Source organism: Coturnix japonica, chromosome 27, assembly GCF_054131305.1.
Source record: "Coturnix japonica strain WE chromosome 27, WE-NBRP24, whole genome shotgun sequence".
Taxonomy (NCBI): domain Eukaryota; kingdom Metazoa; phylum Chordata; class Aves; order Galliformes; family Phasianidae; genus Coturnix; species Coturnix japonica.
In genome coordinates, this window is record NC_140689.1 from 6,827,454 (window position 1) to 6,847,854 (window position 20,401).

Here is a 20,401-nt window from a genome sequence, read left to right on the forward strand (position 1 = left end):
CCCATTTATGTAATACTATGTACTGCTTGTGAGGAAGTGTGTGAGGGAGGTGGTTCAATCAGTGCTGGTTCTGTGGCACAGTGTTTATAACTGAAGAATACAGACTGTATTAAGGCAGTTTATGTGAACTGAAGAACTGTACTGTTTGACAAACTGTTTTGATGGTATAAGAAAGTGTAATTTTTAATTATGCATGAAAGTGTACTTGAGGGAATGTGGAAGTGTATCTGAGCATAGAAATAGAGGAAGCATTTACAGAGGAAAAAGGGTTAAAGTGAGTTTACCTGCACTGACATGAGAGCAACACCCTGCACCGCTGCCCTGTGAGCTGAGCAGAGAAGAGTGGAGACACAGTCCCCGTGTATCAGGTAGTGTTATTCTGCTTACCAAATGAATGAGTTCACTACAGAAGAGGCAAATCTTCCCCTCTGCTCCATTTGTGGCATACTCTGGAGTTCAAGGCATTGCAAAGCTATGGCACATCTACTTTCTTTCAATGATGACACCTTAGTGTGCTCTGGGCTCTCATTTCAATTGCATCTAAAGAAGTCTAGGGTCATGTCAGCTGACAGGAAGCTGGCAAATGTTGTCTCCTTGTAAGGAAGAGCAAGAAAGATGACATGGGCAATTATGGACCTGTCAGTCCAGAGCCTGGTAAAATTATGGAGAAAATGATGGTGGGAGTTATGGAAAAACAGCTGAAGGACAATTCTGTCATTGGTCGCAGCCAACACAAGTTTGTGAGGCGAAGGTCCTGTTTAATTTAAGCTCATTCTGTGACACAGTTATCCGTTTAGTTGACCAAGGGAAGCCAGTTGATGTAATCCTTGAGGATTTCAGTGGAGTTTTTGACACTGTTTCTCACAACAACCTTCTGGACAGAATGTTCTGCATATGGCTAGACAGAAACACAACGTGGTGGGTGAGCAGTTGACAAGGGACAGACAACATCAGATTCCCATCTGTCTGCAGAGGGCATCTTCCATTGACTGTCCCTGATCAGGAAGACAGGAAAAGACACTGATGGTCTCCTCTGTTTGCCATTTCCATTAGTTCTTACCTGTCTGCTCTTCCATCCCCAGGCAGAGCTCAGTGCACTCTCACAGAGGGCAGTCGCCCTTCTTTATCTCCTCGCCCATCCATCCTAAAGACTCGGTATCCCCCTTGTGCTACAGTGCAGTTGTGGAAGCCATTAAACTGTGTCCCCATGGTCCAAACAGGAGCTCAGGCCAGCAGCTCTACCAAGATTTCTAGCTTCTTGTGTGTTGGTGTTTGCATTAGTGCAAAACCACAGAAGTAAACATCCTAATTGAAAAGCATCACTGGATATAGCCTGACTGGATAGCTCATCTATGGTATCAGTGTGCAGAAGGTGGCACACAGACATTAGACAGATCGTTGGTCTTGGAGGTGACGTAGCAGCACGGACACACCATGGGCATGGCTTTGCTGAAGGCCCTGTGCTGCTCTTGTAGCTGTGAGTGAATTCACCAGACAGCCAGTGCTATCCCCTCTCTGGCCCTCGGCTGATGCCCAGGAAGGAGCTGTCTGTCTCAGGGATTTCCCACATGGTTTACAAGCTCTGGCACACATCAGGAGCAGCCCAGGCACCTTGGGCATCACCCAGTGTCTGTGTGTGAGCAGCTGCCTCCCTGCTGAAGGACCAAGGACTCAGAGCAGGAGCTCACATGCAGGCAACTCCTTGTGCACTTCTGAACTGAACCAGAGGAATCCCAGCTCCTGTGGGTGTGTAGGGAGCTGAATCCCATTTCAGCTCCAGGATTTCTGTCAAGGGATGAGACTCCTGTACTGCCTCAGCTGGATCACTGTCCTGCACAGGGAAAGTCCAAACCTCGCCTTCCTTGTCTGGGTGCCCTTATTGTTTCATCAAACGAACTCTGGGAGCACTCCCCATATGTCTCCAATCAGTCACTGACCACTGGACATGTGGTGGTTAATTGAGCGGATTTCAAATCACAGTCATGATGCTGTTGTCTTTTAGTAGCTATTGGCCATGAGGACCCAGGGATGTGTCAGGGGAAATGAGTGGAAAGGATAAAAATGACATCATCTGTTGCTGAGCTGGGCCAGGCTCCTGGGACACAGGGAGCTCATAAATGAGGGCAGAGCTGCAGAGAGACAGCTGTACCCAGGAGCAGCTCTTGTGCACAGCACAGCCTGCAGGTGACAGAAGAAGAGAAGAGAAAGGGGAGAGAGCTTCCAGGATGTGTGTGGTGTGAGTGGGCTTTGAGCTTGCTGCAGGAGCTTTGCTCACAGACCATGACAGGGTAAGTCTCACTGCAGACCGTGAGCTGCTTTTCATAGAGGGTTAACAATCTGGGACATCCCATAGCAGATCTGGCTGCAGGCACTGCATATTCCTTTACTGTGTTAATAGCCTTCTGCTCCAGGTCTGGTCTTCCGTGCTGCAGTGTCAGAGCACAGCCCTGAGGGCTGCATATCCCAGCACGGCTGCAGGCTGTGCAGCCGGGGCTGCAGGCGGGTGCCCAGGGCTGTCCTGCAGAGCAGGGTCCCTGCTGTGCCCCAGGGGCTGTGTGCCGGGTATGGGACTCTGCCGCCTGCCAGGCTCAGCACTCAGCCTGCCCGGGGAGCTGCCCAGGGCGCTGCGGGGAGACGGGTGGGGGGAAGGAGCCCCCCGGCAGGGCTTGTGCTGCCACAGCTGCTGCCTGGGGCAGGGGGATCACAGCTCCACTGCACAACAGTATGTTTCTGAGGGTACTTTGCAAGAGCAGAGCCAATGCAGCGGGTTTCAATTTCCTGTTCTGAGGCAAAAAAAATTGGAGGCAGAAAGTGGCAGTCACACTTCTGAGAATTTTTCATCAGTCAGTTGCTTGTTTTGTGAACAGTCACACGTGATGTGTTTCCAGTCTCCCCTGTTTTGAAGGATGGAACCAATTTTAATTATCATCCTTTTCTGTAGGCATGAATAATTCACTTTAGCTGCGAACAGGCAGCTTTTTCTAACTGAAATTGAATGGCACAGAGGCTGCTTTTGGGGGACTAAGAGCAGTTGGAGTAAAGATATGAGACAGGAAACAGATGAATACATCCAGGGAGACGGGATAAGGTAAGAAAGTAAGAGGAATAGTTAGAGCTCCAAACACTGCTTCTGCTTAAGGAATGCTGAACAACATGAAACTAATTGCAAGTAATGGTGCTAAATATACACTGTTGTAGAAGAATGAAAACATTTCATATTATAGTAGGAGTAGTGTGTCTGAGAATGGTCTGGACTTGTCATTATCTTCTGCACTCTGAACAGGACTCCAAGCAAAACAGCAGATGCCCAACAGAAGCTCCATCAGCGAGTTCCTCCTGCTGCCGTTGGCAGACACGCGGCAGCTGCAGCTCCTGCACTTCTGGCTCTTCCTGGGCATCTACCTGGCTGCCCTCCTGGGCAACGGCCTCATCAGCACAGCCGTAGCCTGCGACCGCCGCCTGCACACCCCCATGTACTTCTTCCTCCTCAACCTGGCCCTCCTCGACCTGGGCTGCATCTCCACCACTCTCCCCAAAGCCATGGCCAACGCCCTCTGGGACACCAGGGCCATCTCCTACACAGGATGTGCTGCACAGCTCTTTTTCTTTATCTTCTTCATGTCAGCAGAGTTGTCCCTTCTCACCATCATGTGCTATGACCGCTACGTTGCCATCTGCAAGCCCCTGCACTACGGGACCTTGATGGACAGCAGAGCTTGTGCCACCATGGCAGCAGCTGCCTGTGGCGCTGTGCTTCTCTATTCCCTGCTGCACACTGCCAGTACGTTTTCACTGCCTCTCTGCCAAGGCAATGTTGTGAACCAGTTTTTCTGTGAAATCCCCCAGATCCTCAAGCTCTCCTGCTCAGAATCAAATCTCAGGGAAGTTGTGTTTCTCTTTTTTGGTGGTAGTTTAGCCTTTGGGTGCTTTGTTTTCATAGTTTTGTCGTATGTGCAGATCTTCGTGGCTGTGCTGAGGATGCCCTCTGAGCAGGGACGGCACAAAGCCTTCTCCACGTGCCTCCCTCACCTGGCCGTGGTCTCCCTATTTGTCAGCACTGTCATTTTTGCCTACCTGAAGCCCCGCTCCATTTCCTCCCCACTCCTGGATCTGACAGTGGCACTTCTGTACGCAGTGGTTCCTCCAACACTGAACCCTATTATCTACAGCATGAGGAACAGGGAGATCAAGCACGCTCTCAGGAAGTTGTTGCAATAAGCACTATTCCAGCTTCCATAAAATGCACAACTTCCTCATAGGATTCCCAGTGATGGTTCTTTATGTTTTATGCATCTTTCATTGTTTGATTGTGTGTGATATAGTAACCCGCAAAAAAAATATTATTGAACATATAAATAAAAATTTATTTCACTTCTTTCCCACCTACTTTCTGTTTTCTCACTCCAAGAGATTGTGTAAACATGGAACCAGATTCCCTGAATAGTTTAAAAGATTCCTAAAAGGCTTTTAAAATAGACTTTTGTTTATCTCTTCTCTCTTCCTACTTTGTCTGGGTCTGGTGGAGGTACAGTCACAGACAGCAGCACAATGTGCTCTTTTCATTACTGCTTGCTTTACACTGACACAGTGCCCTCAAGTCCTCTCATTTGTTCTGGACTGAAGGTCTTGTGTGTCTTGCAACAGTCCCGTTGTCTCTTCAGCAGCAATCCAGTGCTGCAGTCAGTAGCCAGCAATACGAATGGCTGTGTCAGAGCTGGTCTCCTTGCTGGCACTGCCATAACAAGAGAGCCCCTTTAGAGGAGGTCCAGAGAACTGGAGGCCTCTTCCAAAGCTGGTGTAAGGAATATACATTAGGAGCTGCTCCATGAGAAAACCTCGAGATCTTCTGGTGCTCTTCAGTGTGTGACCAGATCAGAATGAATAGTCCCAAGGAGATCTGTAAGCGTCTCGGGGCAGTGCTGTGGTTTAAATTTTATGGGTTGAGACAAAGAGAAAAAGAAAAGGATAATAATTATGACAAATGTATTTATACATATATAATATATTTAGTATATTTTCACACATATACAACATATGCAGTTGCAATCATATATGCACAGATACTAATACATATGCATATCTGTTTGCAAGGCCAGGACTAGTTGCAGGGGTTTTAACAGCCACAGGGTTCACTGTAGGAGCTGAAGTGGCTGTTGGGCTGTTGCAGGAGTTGAAGTGACCTCAGAGTTCATTGCCAGAGCTGGAACCACCACAGGACCTGTGACTATGTTGGAGCAGCCACTGGGCTCATTGGAGGGGTTGGAGCCACCGCAGGGCTGTACTTCCTCCCTTGGGAGGAATTTGTAGCATTTTCTTATTACCATACTTGGAACAGCTACAGGACTCGTAGCACGAGTAACTGCAGAGCTCATTATGAGGGATGGAGTGACAGCGGGATCTGTCCCAGAGCTTGAAGCAACTGCAGGACGTGTAGCAAAACCTTGGAGCTGCTGCAGGGTCTGTGCCAGGAGTTGCAGAGGCTGCAGCACTGTCAGCAGATCCAGCTCTCTGGATCTGGCACACTGCAGTCATTTGTGCCTCTTGGGGGTTACTAGTGCCACAGTAGACCACCCCCCACTATTCTACCAGTTTCTCAGGATCCTGCAGTTGCTCGGTGATGAAGTTCCAAAGCCCTGGGGGTGCCCACCGCTCCAGGCAGCTGCCCAGACCGTCCCACACCCCCTGCCATGCAGAGCCTTCTCACCTTGGGGCAGATCTCTCACTGATATTCCTGAATAATTGTTTAACCTCAGTCCTATAATCATAGAATCACCAAGGCTGGAAAAGGCCTAAAAGATCATCCATTCCAACCGTTCACCTATTACCTATAGCTCCCACTAAACCATGTCCCTCAACACAATATCCAGTACACCCCCGGACTCACAGAGGTGACAATGTAAATTGTGTAATTCCTAATCATATTAACAATATTACTTCCAAAACCCAAAGATGACCACAGAGCTGAATGTGCACAAAACTTTGTCAGCTGCCAATTTTATCGTGGTACAAACTGAGGTCAAACAGCATAGCAAAATAAATACCCTAATGCAGCATCCAAGCACCAAGTAAGGAGCTGTGCAGTGAAGCTTCATGAGAAGACTCAACAAGCTCCACACATAGGGAGCACATCCACACATATCAGCACCATGGCCTGCACTTCTCCAGCTCCCACAAAGCCCTGAGTTATCTCAGTCTGGACAAATGTGCTGTTATCTCAACCCTTGGAGACTCACATCAGGCACCAAAATGACAGTGGTTGTTGAACCCAACATATGGCTCAGCAGCACACAGTGCTTGGTGCACTGCCCCATTCCTAATGGGATGGGGAAGAGAACTGGGAAAAAAAAGTACAACTTGTGGGTTGTAACAAAGCAATTTACTAAGAGAGATAAAAGAAGAGGAGTAATAGTTATCACTATATATCCGTTGATATGGAATAGTATGTAACAGCGGATAAACAAGCACTTGCTCAGCACCACCAGACTGATGCTCAGCTGGGCCCTGGGCAGTGAAGAGACTGAGATGAACTCCCACCCCTTTCAATACAATTTCTGCTTGCTGTCAGCTGATAGAGAACGTCCCTTTGGCCACTTTCAGTCAGCTGTCCTCACTCTGTTCCCTCCCAGCTCCATGTGCCCTCCACTGACCATGGCCTTGGCTCTGTACAACACTGCTAAGCAGCAGCTGTAAACATCAGAGTGTTATCAATGGTTTTCTCCTAGAACCAAAACACTGCACCATAGCGGAATGTCTGAAGAAAACAATTCCATCCCAGCTGTAACTCACATACCTGCCTTTCCTCTTCCTCTTGTTCTTCCTGATCAGGAAGCAAGGAACAGAATCTGCTGCTCTCCTCTTTGTGCCTTTTCCATCAGTTCTCAGCTGGCTCCTCTGCCATCCCCAGGCAGAGCTCAGTGCACTCTCACAAAGGGCCAGCTGCCTTTCCTCATCTTCCTTGCCCATCCATCATGAAGTGTCAGTGAATCATGAAAAGGTACCCCATAGTAGATGAAAAGGGAACACTCTGCTACAGAAAGGGAAATCATTTATTTGTGCAGTACTCGGTGCTGCTTTAAAAGCAGCCGTGGAGTTCCGAGATCAGCAGTTTGAGGCGGAAAACCAGACTATACAGTCATTACAAGAAACAGTTAAAACAACCCAGGAACTCGTGAAAGCCTTGCAAAACCAAATTGGAAATCTAGAAGTACAATTGGAAAGAGAGAGACATAATTCGGCCTTGTTACAAATGGCTTTTAAGGAAATTTTACATATAAAGATACGGGTGACACTGATATTCATGTTGCACCACAAGAAAAACTGTATCCTCAGGAAGAACTGAAAGAAACAAAACAAAGTTTTGATAAGATTGAAACCCCAATAGCCCCTCTGCGCCCTCTAATAAAAACAGAAGATACCTTTGATAATGGAGAGGACCTGGATCCTCAAATGAATGTTAAAGAAGTTCCCTTTTCTGCCACTGAATTAGCAAAACTGAAAAAGGATTTTAGCCACTCTCCAAAGGAATCCGAAACAGAATATGTATGGAGAGTCAGTCTAACTGGTGGAGAAAAAATAATGTTAACCGAAAAGGAGGCTGAGGGTTATTGGGGGCCAGGAGTATTTTTGACTACTGGTAATAACTGTGTTCCCTGGTCCCTAACACAAAGGGCTGCTTACTGGGCTGGTGGTCTCAACCCTTTAGAAAGGGGAGACCCTCTTGCCATTAATGGGACAGTTGACCAATTGGTTGAAAGTGTCCAAAAGTCCGCTTGCCTGCAAATGATGTATGACAGGAAATTGCAGCCATGGCACGAATCACCTATGATGATGCCTGTGGATCCTGAAAGGATGACTCCTTTAATTAGGGGGCTTCCAGAATCGCTGAAACCCATAGGTATACAACTACAGGGAAAAATACAAGCTATGCCTCAGGGAGAAAGAACCCGGCCAGCATTAGAAGGAACTGGCACCTCCGGCCATTTGCAGTCAGGGTACAATGTATGGACATGGGGGGAGGTTGCCCAAGAGTTGATTAATTATGAAAGGAAGTATGGGCCTGTGGCTTCTTCCAGTAAATCTGAGCCAGGGGAAGTAAGGCTCGCAGCAACCACCCTTGCTCCTAGGCCACCTAGCCCAAAGCTTAGTGGAACTGGAAGGGTCTCATTGCCAGTAAGAACAGGTAGGAGAAATATTGATCATAAACGTAATCATCTCTGGACACTGGACTGGCAAAAGGGTGTTCCACAAGATTTGATGAATGGATTACCCACAGTCAGGCTAGAGAAATTAGTTAACTTGTGGCCAGAACAAAAGCCCAAGGAAAGTTGATACTTTCGCCCCCTCCCCCAGATGAGAGGGAGGTGGAGGGGGGGGAAGCAGTGAAGGGTGGATGTGTTAGAAAACTCACAACAAAAGGAGAAGATAATTGTATTAACAAAGCCCCCGAAGGGCAAGTTGTCTTGCTTTATTTTACAGAAGATCCCCGTGGGACCTTCACGGAACAGAATGGCTTGTAGCTGATTTTAACCATTTGTGTTTTATGACAGAAAAATTGAAGATGTGATCATGCTAGAATACTGATATATCTCTTTATTACATATTTGGTTGCAATAGTATTATGTTTTTGTTTGCTGTAGTTGTGAGTTGTGATTGATATCAGTCTTTGGATCTGTTTAAACTTCACAATTGGGTTCAGAGTTGTTTTTTTTCAGGTCATCCTGGCTTTCTTGTACTCTTTGCACAGTGGTAATCATTCCTTTTGACCCCTTATTTCACCTCTTTTGGTCAAACTTGATGGTGATTTGCATGTAACTCCATGGTGTTTCCAAATTCCTAATGAATTGGGAAATGAGCAATGGAACCCATCTAATATATGTTAGATGTAGTCACAAAAGTGAAATTTATCATAAAATCCTTTGCACTGATGCTTTTCAGTGTCTCATCAGTCCAGGAGTTCCATTCAAAACATGGTTGTTGGAAAGTGTCTGAGTTTTTGACAAGAAACATGTATGTTTCTGGGATTTCTCCCTATGATTTAAATTCTGGGGTATCCTACACTATGTTGTGACTATAACAGTTCTTAAACTTGCCAGACTAGTATTTATATCTCTCAGCAATTGAACTATTTTGGAAATGCTCAAGTGGAAAGTTCTTCTGACACAAAGATCCCTATTGTTTTACTTGTTTATTTATTGCTATTGGTTATTGTTAAATGTATGGTTGTTTTCAGTGTATGGCTGTTCCTTCTCACTTTCTACCTTTTATTCATTATGTAATATTTGTCTCACCCCTCCTGAAGAATCACTGAGAGGTGCCTGTGTCAAATTAAATGATTCCACCTGTTGTCTAAAGATTGATAATGGTGAAGTTAAACCAATTGCTGAAGGTATACAGAAAATAGGACATGTTGTTCCTGTCCAAACTTGGAAAAGTCCAGACCTTGACCTTTTTTCCTGGCTTCCAGGTGGACTGTGTGTAAAACGCATCTTATTATATCTATTGTGTGTTGTTGCAACTTTCATGTTTGTTTTGTGTATGATATCACGTTTCATTGAACTTATCCAATGTGTTGTACTGTCCATGTATTTTGTAACCTCCTCAAGTGATGGAGAAGTTGAGCACATCAAGAGATCTTTCGTAATCATTGTATTAAACCACCCTCACCTTCCTTTTCCCTCATGCTTGCTATCTTTTTCTCACCATCCTGGATCAGCAGTGGTCCATTTTTTAAGCAAACTTTGAGTCATGGGGTGGTGTAAGAGGCCATGCTTTTTACATTACTGTCTCAAAGTTTGCTGAAATGAACAAGTTCAGGCAAGTCCTGGCCAAGGTTCCAGGACTGCCTTTGTCTGAGACACACAGGAACCAAGGTTCGAGAAATCCCTTTGTTCAAGAGATGGACAAGTCTGGGAGCTATAAGAGAGATAAGATGCTGATCAATGGCCCTAAAGTGGTCTTTTTGTGTGGGCCTATCTCAAGGAAGATGGCCATCTCCGAGGAATTCACATGACTCTGACCCGAGCCTTCCAGAAATGTCATGAAGGCTGGGAAGAAGTAGGATAAAAAGGGCACGGACTAACCCCGAATTTGGGTTTTCTGATACCAGATGCCTCACTACGGAAACAAGGAGGTTTTCTGTCATCAGATGCCTCAGTACGTGAGCGCCTGCATGCTGAAGAAGATGCCTGCATGCTGAAGAACCTTTTAGGTAACTGACCTCAGATTCCTCCACCGTTGTCCTACTGCTGCCTACTGTCTCTCCTGGGATTGCTGCTCGAGACTCTGCTCCGTGAGACCTCGCTGCCCGACACTCCGCTTCTTGAGACCACGGTACTGTGACCGCCTTCTGCGCTGCACCGATCTGCTGCTTGCGGCCTGCTACTCTGCTGCTGCTCTCCCCTACCAACGTAACAACGTACTACGGGTCGCTGCTGCATCCAGGAGGTGACTATTCCCCGCTTTAACGTAATTCTTGCTCTTTTCTACCTTTTTCTATCGCCTACTTTCCCGTCCCCATCACCCTAATTTTGGTATTCGTCGCTCTCCCTTCCCCGTCCCCTCAGTTGTCTATCACCTCTAATAAGCTGGTTGGATCAACATTTGAATGCTCTTCTTCTTAATCTCATGCTGGGCATAACATATCAAAAGAACCTTTGCCTCACTCCTAAATTGGAGCGAGACAGGCCTTTATATGGGACCACATTCATCCCAATGACAATGAGAAGGCCGGCAAGCAACAAGGTAAGTGCAACCCATAAGTGTGACCCCATAGGGGCCAATGGGGACCCCAGACCAATAAGTGGGAAGACAGACCCATAAGTGGGACTCAAAACCCCATAATTATGATTCTAGCCCCATAAGTGTGACCCCATAGGGGCTAATGGGGACCCCTGGCCCCATAAGTGAGGCTCCAGACACATAAGTGAGGCTCCAGCCCCATAATTGTGACCCACAAGTGAGGCTCCAGACCCATAAGTGGGAACACAAACCCGTAAGTGGGAACACAGACTCGTAAGCGGGTCCTCAGACCCGTAAGTGTGACCCTAAAGACTTCAAGATGTCCCCAGTCCCATAAGTGTGACCCATAAGTGAGGCTCCAGCCCGATAACTGCATCCCCAGCCCCATAAAAGTGACCCTATAGGGGCCAATGGGGACCCCAAGCCTCATAAGTGTGAACACAGCCCCATAACTGAGACCCATAAGTGAGGCTCCAGCCCCATATCTGTGACCCCAAACACTAATGACGTCCCCATAAACCCTAGTGGGGTCCCAATAAGTGTGACCCCAGCCCCATAAGTGGGTCCCTAGACCCATAAGTGGGTCACTAGACCCATAAGTGGGACCCATAACTGCGTCCCCAGCCCTTTAAGTGTGAGCCAAAATCCCATAAGTGTGACCCCTGCCCATAAGTGGGTCCCATAATTGCAGCCCCAGCCCCATAAGTGTGACCCAAAATCCCAGAAGTGTGACCCCTGCCCCATAAGTGGGTCCCCAGCCCCATAAGTGTGACCTATAAGTGTGACCCCTGCCCCATAAGTGGGTCCCCAGCCTCATAAGTGTGACCCATAAGTGGGAACACAGACCCATAAGTGGGTCACCAGACCCATAAGTAGGATCCCAAACTCCATATGTGTGACCCATAATTGAGGCTCCAGACCCATAAGTATCATCATAGTATCATAGTTTCATAGTCTCGTGCGGGTTGGAAGGGACCTTAGAGATCATCGAGTCCAACCCCCCAGGATTCGAGCCTCTGTGTAGCAGAGCGGCACTTCTACCACTTGCGCCACAGGGGGATTCGAACCCAGGGCCTTCGGTGTTGCAACACGGCACACCTACCACTTGTGCCACTGGAGCACACACTAGTGGGTCCCTAGACCCATAAGTATGACCCCAGCTCCATAAGTGAGACCCCAAACCTTATGATTCTAGCCCCATAAGTTCCTCCCCAGCCCTATAACTGCGTCCCCAGCCCCATAAGTGTGACCCCAAACCCCATAAGTGGGACCCCATGGGGGCCAATGGGGACCCCAGCCCTATAAGTGGGAACACAGACCCATAAGTGGGTCCCCAAACTCCATAACTGTAGACTTGGAGATGTCCCCAGCCTCATAAGTGAGTATCCAGCCCCATAAGTGAGGCTCCAGACCCATAAGTGGGTCTTCAGACCCATAGGTGGGAACACAGACCCATAAGTGTGACCCATAACTGCATCCCCAGCCCCGTAAGTGAGACCCCAAACCCCATAAGTGTGAACACAGACACATAAGTGTGACCCCAAACCCCATTTATATGGGACCTCATTCACCCCAGTGACAACGGGAAGGCTGGCAAGCAACAAGGTGAGTGCGACCCATAAGTGGGACCCCATAGGGGTGAATGGGGACCCCAGCCTCATAAGTGGGAACACACACCCATAAGTGTGACCCAAAACCCAATAACTATAGACTTGGAGATGTCCCCAGCCCCATAAGTGGGTCTCCAGACCCATAAGTGGGACCTAAAACCCCGTAACTGAGTTCCTAAGTGTGACTCCAGCCCCATAAGTGAGGCTCCATACCCATAAATGTGACCCTATAAGGGCCAATGGGGACCCCAGCCCCATAAGTGGGAATACGGAACCATAAGTGGGAACAAAGCCCCATAAGTGTGACCCCATAGGGGCCAATGGGGACCCCAGCCCCAAAAGTGCATCCCCAGCCCCATAAGTGGGTCCCCAGCCCAATAACTACATCCCCAGCCCCATAAGTGTGACCCCAGCCCCATAAGTGTGACCCATAAGTGTGACCCCATAGGGGTCAATGGGGACCCCCGCCCCATAAGTGCATCCCCAGCCCCATAAGTGGGTCCCCAGCCCAATAACTACATCCCCAGCCCCGTAAGTGTGACCCCAGCCTGATAACTGTAACCCCAGCCCCATGAGTGTGACCCCAGCCCCATAAGTGTGACCCATAAGTGAGGTTCCAGCCCCGTAAGTGGGTCCCCAGCCCCATAATTGAGTCCCCAGACCCATAAGTGTGTCCCCAGTCCCATAAGTGAGACCCCCAAACCCTATAAGTATGATTCTAGCCCCATAAGTGTGACCAATAAGTGCATCCCCAGCCCCATAAGTGCATCCTCAGCCCCATAAGTGTGACCTATAAGTGTGACCCCATAGGGGCCAATGGGGACCCCAGCCCCATAAGTGTGACTTATAAGTGGGTCCCCAGCCCCATAAGTGTTACCCCATAGGGGCCAATGGGGACCCCAGCCCCATAAGTGAGAACACAGATCCATAAGTGGGTCCCCAGCCCCATAAGTGTGACCCAAAACCCTCAACAATAGACTTTGAGATGTCCCCAGCCCCATATGTGCATTCCCAGCCCCGTAAGTGTGGCCCCATAAGGGCCAATGGGGACCCCAGCCCCATAAGTGTGACCCGTAAATGCCTCCCCAGCCCCATAACTGCCTCCCCAGCCCCATAAGTGCATCCCCAGCCCCATAAGTGCCTCCCCAGCCCCATAACTGCATCCCCAACCCCATAACTGCATCCCCAGCCCCAAAAGTGAGACCCCAAACCCCATAACTGCATCTCCAGCCCCATAAGTGTGACACCAGTGGGGACACTATGGGGGTCCCTGGTTGACATACCTGTACCCAGCCCCATAAGTGTGACCCATAAGTGGTTCCCCAGCCCCATAGGTTCAACTCTAGCCCCTTAACTGCATCCCCAGCCCCATAACTGCATCCCCGATCCCATAAATGCTTCTCCAGCCCCATAAGTGGGAACACAGACCCATATCAGAGTCCCCAGCCCCATAACTGCATCCCCTGCCCCATAAGTGGGTCTTCAGCATCCTCAAGGGGAAGAGAGCTGGATCTGCTGACAGTGCTGCAGTCTCTGCAACTCCTGGCACAGACCCTGCAGCAGCTCCAAGGTTTTGCTACACGTTCTGCAGTTACTCCACGCTCTGGACAGATCCCACTGTCACTCCATCCCTCATAATGAGCTCTGCAGTCACTCCTGCTACAGGTCCTGTAGCTGTTCCAAGTACAGTGATAAGAAAGTGAAACAAATTCCTCCCAGGTGAGGTGCACTGTGCCAGGAGGTTCAGCCCTGTGGTCACTCCAACCCCTCCAATGAGCCCAGTGGCTGCTCCAACATAGTCACATCTCCTGTGGTGGTCCCAGCTCTGGCAATGAGCTCTGAGGTCACTTCAACTCCTGCAACAGCCTGAAAGTCAGTACAGCTCCTACAGTGAACCCTACGGCTGCTAAAACCCCTGCAACTAGTCCTGGACTTGCAAACAGATAAACATAGGGCTTAATTCATATATGACTGCAACTGCATATGTTGTATATGTGTGAAAACATACTAAAGATATTATATATGTATAAATACATTTGTCATAATTATTATCTTTTTCTTTTTCTCTTTATCTCAACTCATAAAATTTAAACCACAGCACTGCCCCGAGTCTCTTACTGATCACCTTAGGACTATTCAATTTGATTGGGTCACGCACTGAAGAGCACCAGAAGATCTCGAGGTTTTCTCAGGGAGCAGCTCCTGAGGTATATTCCTTACACCAGCTTTGGAAGAGGCCTCCAGTTCTCTGGTCCTGACCTGAATGAGCCCTCTTGTTATGGCAGTGCCAGCAAGGAGACCAGCTCTGACACAGCTGTTCATATTGCTGGCTACTGACTGCAGCCCTGGAGTGCTGCTGTAGAGACAACAGGACAGTCGTGAGACACACAAGACCTTCAGGACTGCACAAATGAGAGGGCTTGAGAGCACTGTGGTGGTGAAAAGAGATGAGAAATGAAAAGAGCACGTTGAGCTGCTGTCTGTGGCTGTACCTCCCCAAATCCAGACAAAGTAGGAAAAAAGAAAAGCTAAGTAAAATCTATTTTGAAACATTTTTAGGTATATTTTAACGTATTTGGGAAATCTGGATACATGTTTACATGAGCTCCTAAAGTGACAAAATGGAAATTAGGTAGGAAAGAAGTGTAATACATTTTTATTTATAAGTCCAATAACAGATTTTTTGCACGTTGCGATATCTCACATAATCAAACAATCAAAGATGCATAAAACATGAAGAACCATCACTGGGAATCCTATGAGGAAGTTGTCCATTTTATGGAAGCTGGAATAGTGTGTATTGCAACATCTTCCTGAGAGCGTGCTTGATCTCCCTGTTCCTCATGCTGTAGATAACAGGGTTCAGTGTTGGAGGAACCACAGAGTACAGAAGTGCCATTGACAGATCCAGGAGTGGGGAGGAAATGGACAGGGGCTTCAGGTAGGCAAAAAAGCCAGTGCTGAGAAAGAGGGAGACCACGGCCAGGTGAGGGAGGCATGTGGAGAAGGCTTTGTGCCGTCCCTGCTCAGAGGGACGGCACAAAGCACAGCCACAAAGATCTGCACATAGGACACCACTATGAAAACAAAGCAGCCAAAGGCTAAACTGGAACCAAAAATGAGAATCACAATTTCCCTGAGATTTGATTCTGAGCAGGAGAGCTTGAGGATCTGTGGGATTTCACAGAAAAACTGGTTCACAACATTGCCTTGGCAGAGAGGCAGTGAAAACGTACTGGCAGTGTGCAGAAGGGAACAGAGTACCCCAGTGCCCCAGGCAGCTGCTGCCATGGTGGCACAAGCTCTGCTGTCCATCAAGGTCCCGTAGTGCAGGGGCTTGCAGATGGCAACATAGCGGTCATAGGACATGATGGTGAGAAGGGACAACTCTGCTGACATGAAGAAGAGAAAGAAAAAGAGCTGTGCAGCACATCCTGCGTAGGAGATGGCCCTGGTGTCCCAGAGGGCGTTGGCCATGGCTTTGGGGAGAGTGGTGGAGATGCAGCCCAGGTCGAGGAGGGCCAGGTTGAGGAGGAAGAAGTACATGGGGGTGTGCAGGCGGCGGTCGCAGGCTACGGCTGTGCTGATGAGGCCGTTGCCCAGGAGGGCAGCCAGGTAGATGCCCAGGAAGAGCCAGAAGTGCAGGAGCTGCAGCTGCCGCGTGTCTGCCAACGGCAGCAGGAGGAACTCGCTGATGGAGCTGCTGTTGGGCATCTGCTGTTGTTGTGCTTTGAGTCCTGTTCAGAGTGCAGAAGTTAATGACAAGTCCAGACCATTCTCAGACACATTCCTTCTGCTATACCATAATTTTTTCCTTTCCCTTCGGAAAATGATCATTATCATGAACTTCACCATCCCTTAAAAAGAAGTAGATTAGGGAGCTCTTATTTTCTTCTCATTTCCTAATCACGTCACAGCCTCCTGCATATTTTCCTCTATGCTCTTTGGGACCCCAGCCCCTGCCTCTGTGTACTTCAATCAAGAAATCTGCCTGTTTGCAGGAGACATCAACTATTAATGTCTGCAGAAAGCAACGATAAGTTAAACTGATTGACTCCTTTTCGAAAGAAGAATCTGAAAGTACAACCTGTGTGACTGTTCACAAAAGAAAAACAAACAACAACAAAAACAACAAAAAAAGATGGATTGATAAAAAATATTTGTGAGTTGAAGAGCTGTTTTTAACTTAGACATACCTTTTTAGATTTCTGCCACAATCCTCTTTCCTTCTTTCAGAACAGGAAATGGAAACCCCCTGCCTTGGCTTTCCTTTTGCAATGGACCCTAGGAAACATAGTGTTGTGCAGTAGAGCTGTGATCCCTCTGCCCCAGGCAACAGCTGTGGCAGCACAAGCCCTGCCGGGGGGCTCCTTCCCCCCACACGTCTCCCCGCAGCGCCCTGGGCAGCTCCCCGGGCAGGCTGAGTGCTGAGCCTGGCAGGCGGCAGAGTCCCATACCCGGCACACAGCCCCTGGGGCACAGCAGGGACCCTGCTCTGCAGGACAGCCCTGGGCACCCTCCTGCAGCCCCGGCTGCACAGCCTGCAGCCGTGCTGGGACACACAGCCTTCAGGGCTTTTCTTTCATACTGCAGCACTGAAGCCCTCAGGTGGAGCAGAAGGCTATTAACACAGTAAAGGAATATGCAGTGCCTGCAGCCAGATCTGCAACGGGATGTCCCAGATTAAGTGAAACTTCTATGAAAAGCATCTGCATGGTATGTAGTGATACTTACCATTTCTTGTTCTGTGAGTAACTCTCCTGCTGTGCTCTCACAGCCTGCTCACACCGTACACATCCTGGAAGCTCTTTCCCCTTTCTCTTCTCTCTGTCTGTCACTTGCAGTCTGTGCTGTGCACAACAGCAGCTCCTGGGCACAGCTGTCTCTCTGCAGCACTGCCCACTTGTTTGAGCTCCCTGTGTCCCAGGAGCCCAGCCTAGCTCGGCACATCTGAGGATTTGAGTTTCTTCCTCACTGCTTCCCCGGGAGATTTCCCTGGGGCTACAGAGCAGAAACCTTCTGATAGACAGCAGGCTCATCTCTGCTAAATGCACTTGGATGTCAGATCCGTTATTCACCAGTGGAAAGACTGATTCCAAAAGCATGGCTTTGAGTTGTGGAATCAAACTCTATAACCCAGAGTTAGGTTTTAAATTAGGAAGTCTACTTATTAGTCTCTTATTAGTCACCTGGTGTAAGGTGATCACTTTTATCTTGCATACCTGTAAGCAGAACTGTTATATATTTGAAAACCAAACTGAAACATATCCAACAAATTTCCTGGAACTCATCTTCATATTCATTATTTTCCTGGAACTCATTTACATTCTGCCTGCGTGTACCAGGGGGCGGACACATGTGCAGGACATATGGGTCACGGTTATTCATTGCGTGTGTCTGTTCTGTGTGCCCTGGGCTGTGGATGTCCAGAACGTAGGGGGTTAGCCTAGCTGGTTTGCCATTCAATCAACGTAGGTCCTTAGCATCGCGGCTACATTTGGTGACCCTGACTTGATACAACTGGGTGCACACTCGTGGTGAGAGAAGGCTGGTTGTTATGGCTTAATTGAAGCGAGTGGTGAGTATGCTAAAAGGGACAGGGCAGAATGTGGACTATCCAGTCCATGAAAAGGAATTGAAGCCACTAATACATTGGATGATGAAGAAGGGGTTTGGCTCAACCCCTGGGGAATGCATTAATAAATGTAATTTAGAAAAGGCGAGAGGATAACTATTCCAGAACTATTCTTGCTCTGGTAGTAAGGAAGCAGAAAATCTGCTTCCAGCCTTTTGGTCATTACCTCTTTTTTCCTGGGTGAAGGAATCACAACAGCTATGGCAAGCAGCGCATGACTGCTTGTCTAATAAGGTTTGTCCCAAGTCTGAGTCTGACAACCTTGCCACCCCCTCAGACGCGGCACTAGACAAGGGGAATCAGATGGAGCCTGCGGCTGGAGAAATACAAGATACCAATGCAGAAGCGACTTTAGATCAGGAACCATCAACAGCGGTGGGAGGAGAGAAGTCAAAGAAGTCGAACGAGAATGGTTCAAGAAGGGCCGCGGTGGTTGCTGTAACCTCAGCCTTAATGGATCCTAAATCCCCTGTGGTACCTGTTTTGATGAAACTGTCCAGCATTACGTCAGGGAGACCTGTGATCTCTTCAAGACTTCCCCATATTTTAGCCTGAATAGAAGGATACATCTGCTTTTCATTTATTGTCACTGTTACAGGCTTAGCAAGGATAGCAGTGATTTGCTGGCGCTTTGCATTGTCATTGTGTTTGCAGAATCAGGTCAGATTGGACAACCGGGGAGTCATATTCTCCAGACAAAGATGTTTCATTTCAAGACTAGATTTGTTATGTCCTGAAATACACTCTTCCAGAAACTCTAGGATAAGACCTCTACAGTGCCTGTCCTTGCTTCTTTCATTTCTGCTCAACCAAGTGGCATCTAATTTCTGGAAAGAGTTGGCCACTCTGACTTCCCACCAGGAGAATTGTGTGATATGCCTGGCCTTATCATCTGTAGGGGACCCTTTCTCACTCTGCTCATTTTGGGTTATAGTAATAGTAATAGTAATAGTAATAGTAATAGTAATAGTAATAGTAATAGTAATAGTAATAGTCTCGTGCGGGTTGGAAGGGACCTTAGAGATCATCGAGTCCAACTCCTGGGATTCGAGCCTCTGTGCTGCAGAGCGGCACTTGTACCACTTGCACCACAGGGAGGATTGCAAGGCGGCATTCCTACCACTTGCGCCACCGGGGCACACAAAGGGTTCCCCTCCCTGGGTATTTCTTCAAGCCAGGGAACTACAGCAAGAGACTTAATATCTCAGTTATGACTTTAAGTGCGTCGCAAAACACCACTGACTACCTGACATGCCATGACACATGGTGAGCGTGAGCCCTCATTTGCACCTAATCAATGGCCGTGTTGTGCAACATTCCAGGTATGGTTCGAGTACTGGCAGATGAAGAGGATGAGGAAGAGGAGGAGCTTCAGAGGAGCTGCAACCTCCATTGGCCACTATCCAAGTTCACTGGGATAGTGGTAATGACTGAGGTTCTTAACACACTCTAAAGGAATAGAAACTCCAATGGGGAAAAGAACACCACTACTGCCCTGCAGGGAGTGAAGAATGCTGTGCAGAGGCTCTGAGAAAAGAAAGGGTTCATCAATCACGACTGATGGGGCAGCAAGCTGGGTATCTCTGACTTCTGGAATTGGCTGTGGTTCGGCGGTATTCATGGCACTGTGCTCACGTGGCTGGGAATTGGCTCTGTGTTCTTATGCTTTGCACTAACTATTCTCCTGCTCTTCCAAGACCTCATCAGGAGGCAGGTGATGGCCGCGCAATACGTGCTGCTTGCAAACCAAGAGTCATAAGTGTCATAGTTGAAGCTGAGAAGTGGTTGTTGCATGTTGTCACGGAGTTCTCTCTAGATCTCACTCCTTGACTGTGGGAACAAACCCGGGGAGAAAAGGAGCAAAGTACCTCCCCTCTCTAACAACGCTGTGTGGCAGCCCAGCCATGTGCACTCCAGAATGTGGTGGGTGAACAGTTGGCCAATAGGTCAAGTCCAAAGGACTATAGTCACTGGGCTCCATCAGTCTAGTAAGTAGTTACTATCAGGGGTCCCCAGGGCTCCATTTTAGGGTCACTTCTCTTTCATGATTTTGTGGATGACTTGCATGCAGGACTAGAAGATGTTCTGAGCAAGTTTGCTGGTGATAGCAGATGAGGAGGTGCTGTTGCCTCCACTGAGGGTGGAGAGGACTTGCAGAGAGATGTGGACAAGTCAGAGAAGTGGGTACCAGTTGGTACTAAGCATCAAGTGCATAAAGTATAACAAAAGAGACTGATTGTGCATCTGGGTAGGGGCAACCCTTGACATACACACTGACTTCATACAGGACACTGGAGAGCGGTCTGACTGAAAAAGATTAGGGGTCTTTGTCAGCATCAAATAAAACATGAGTCAGCAGTGTACCCAGACAGCCAGGAAAGCCAACGGTCCCCTGGAGTGCATCAAGCAATTTATTGCT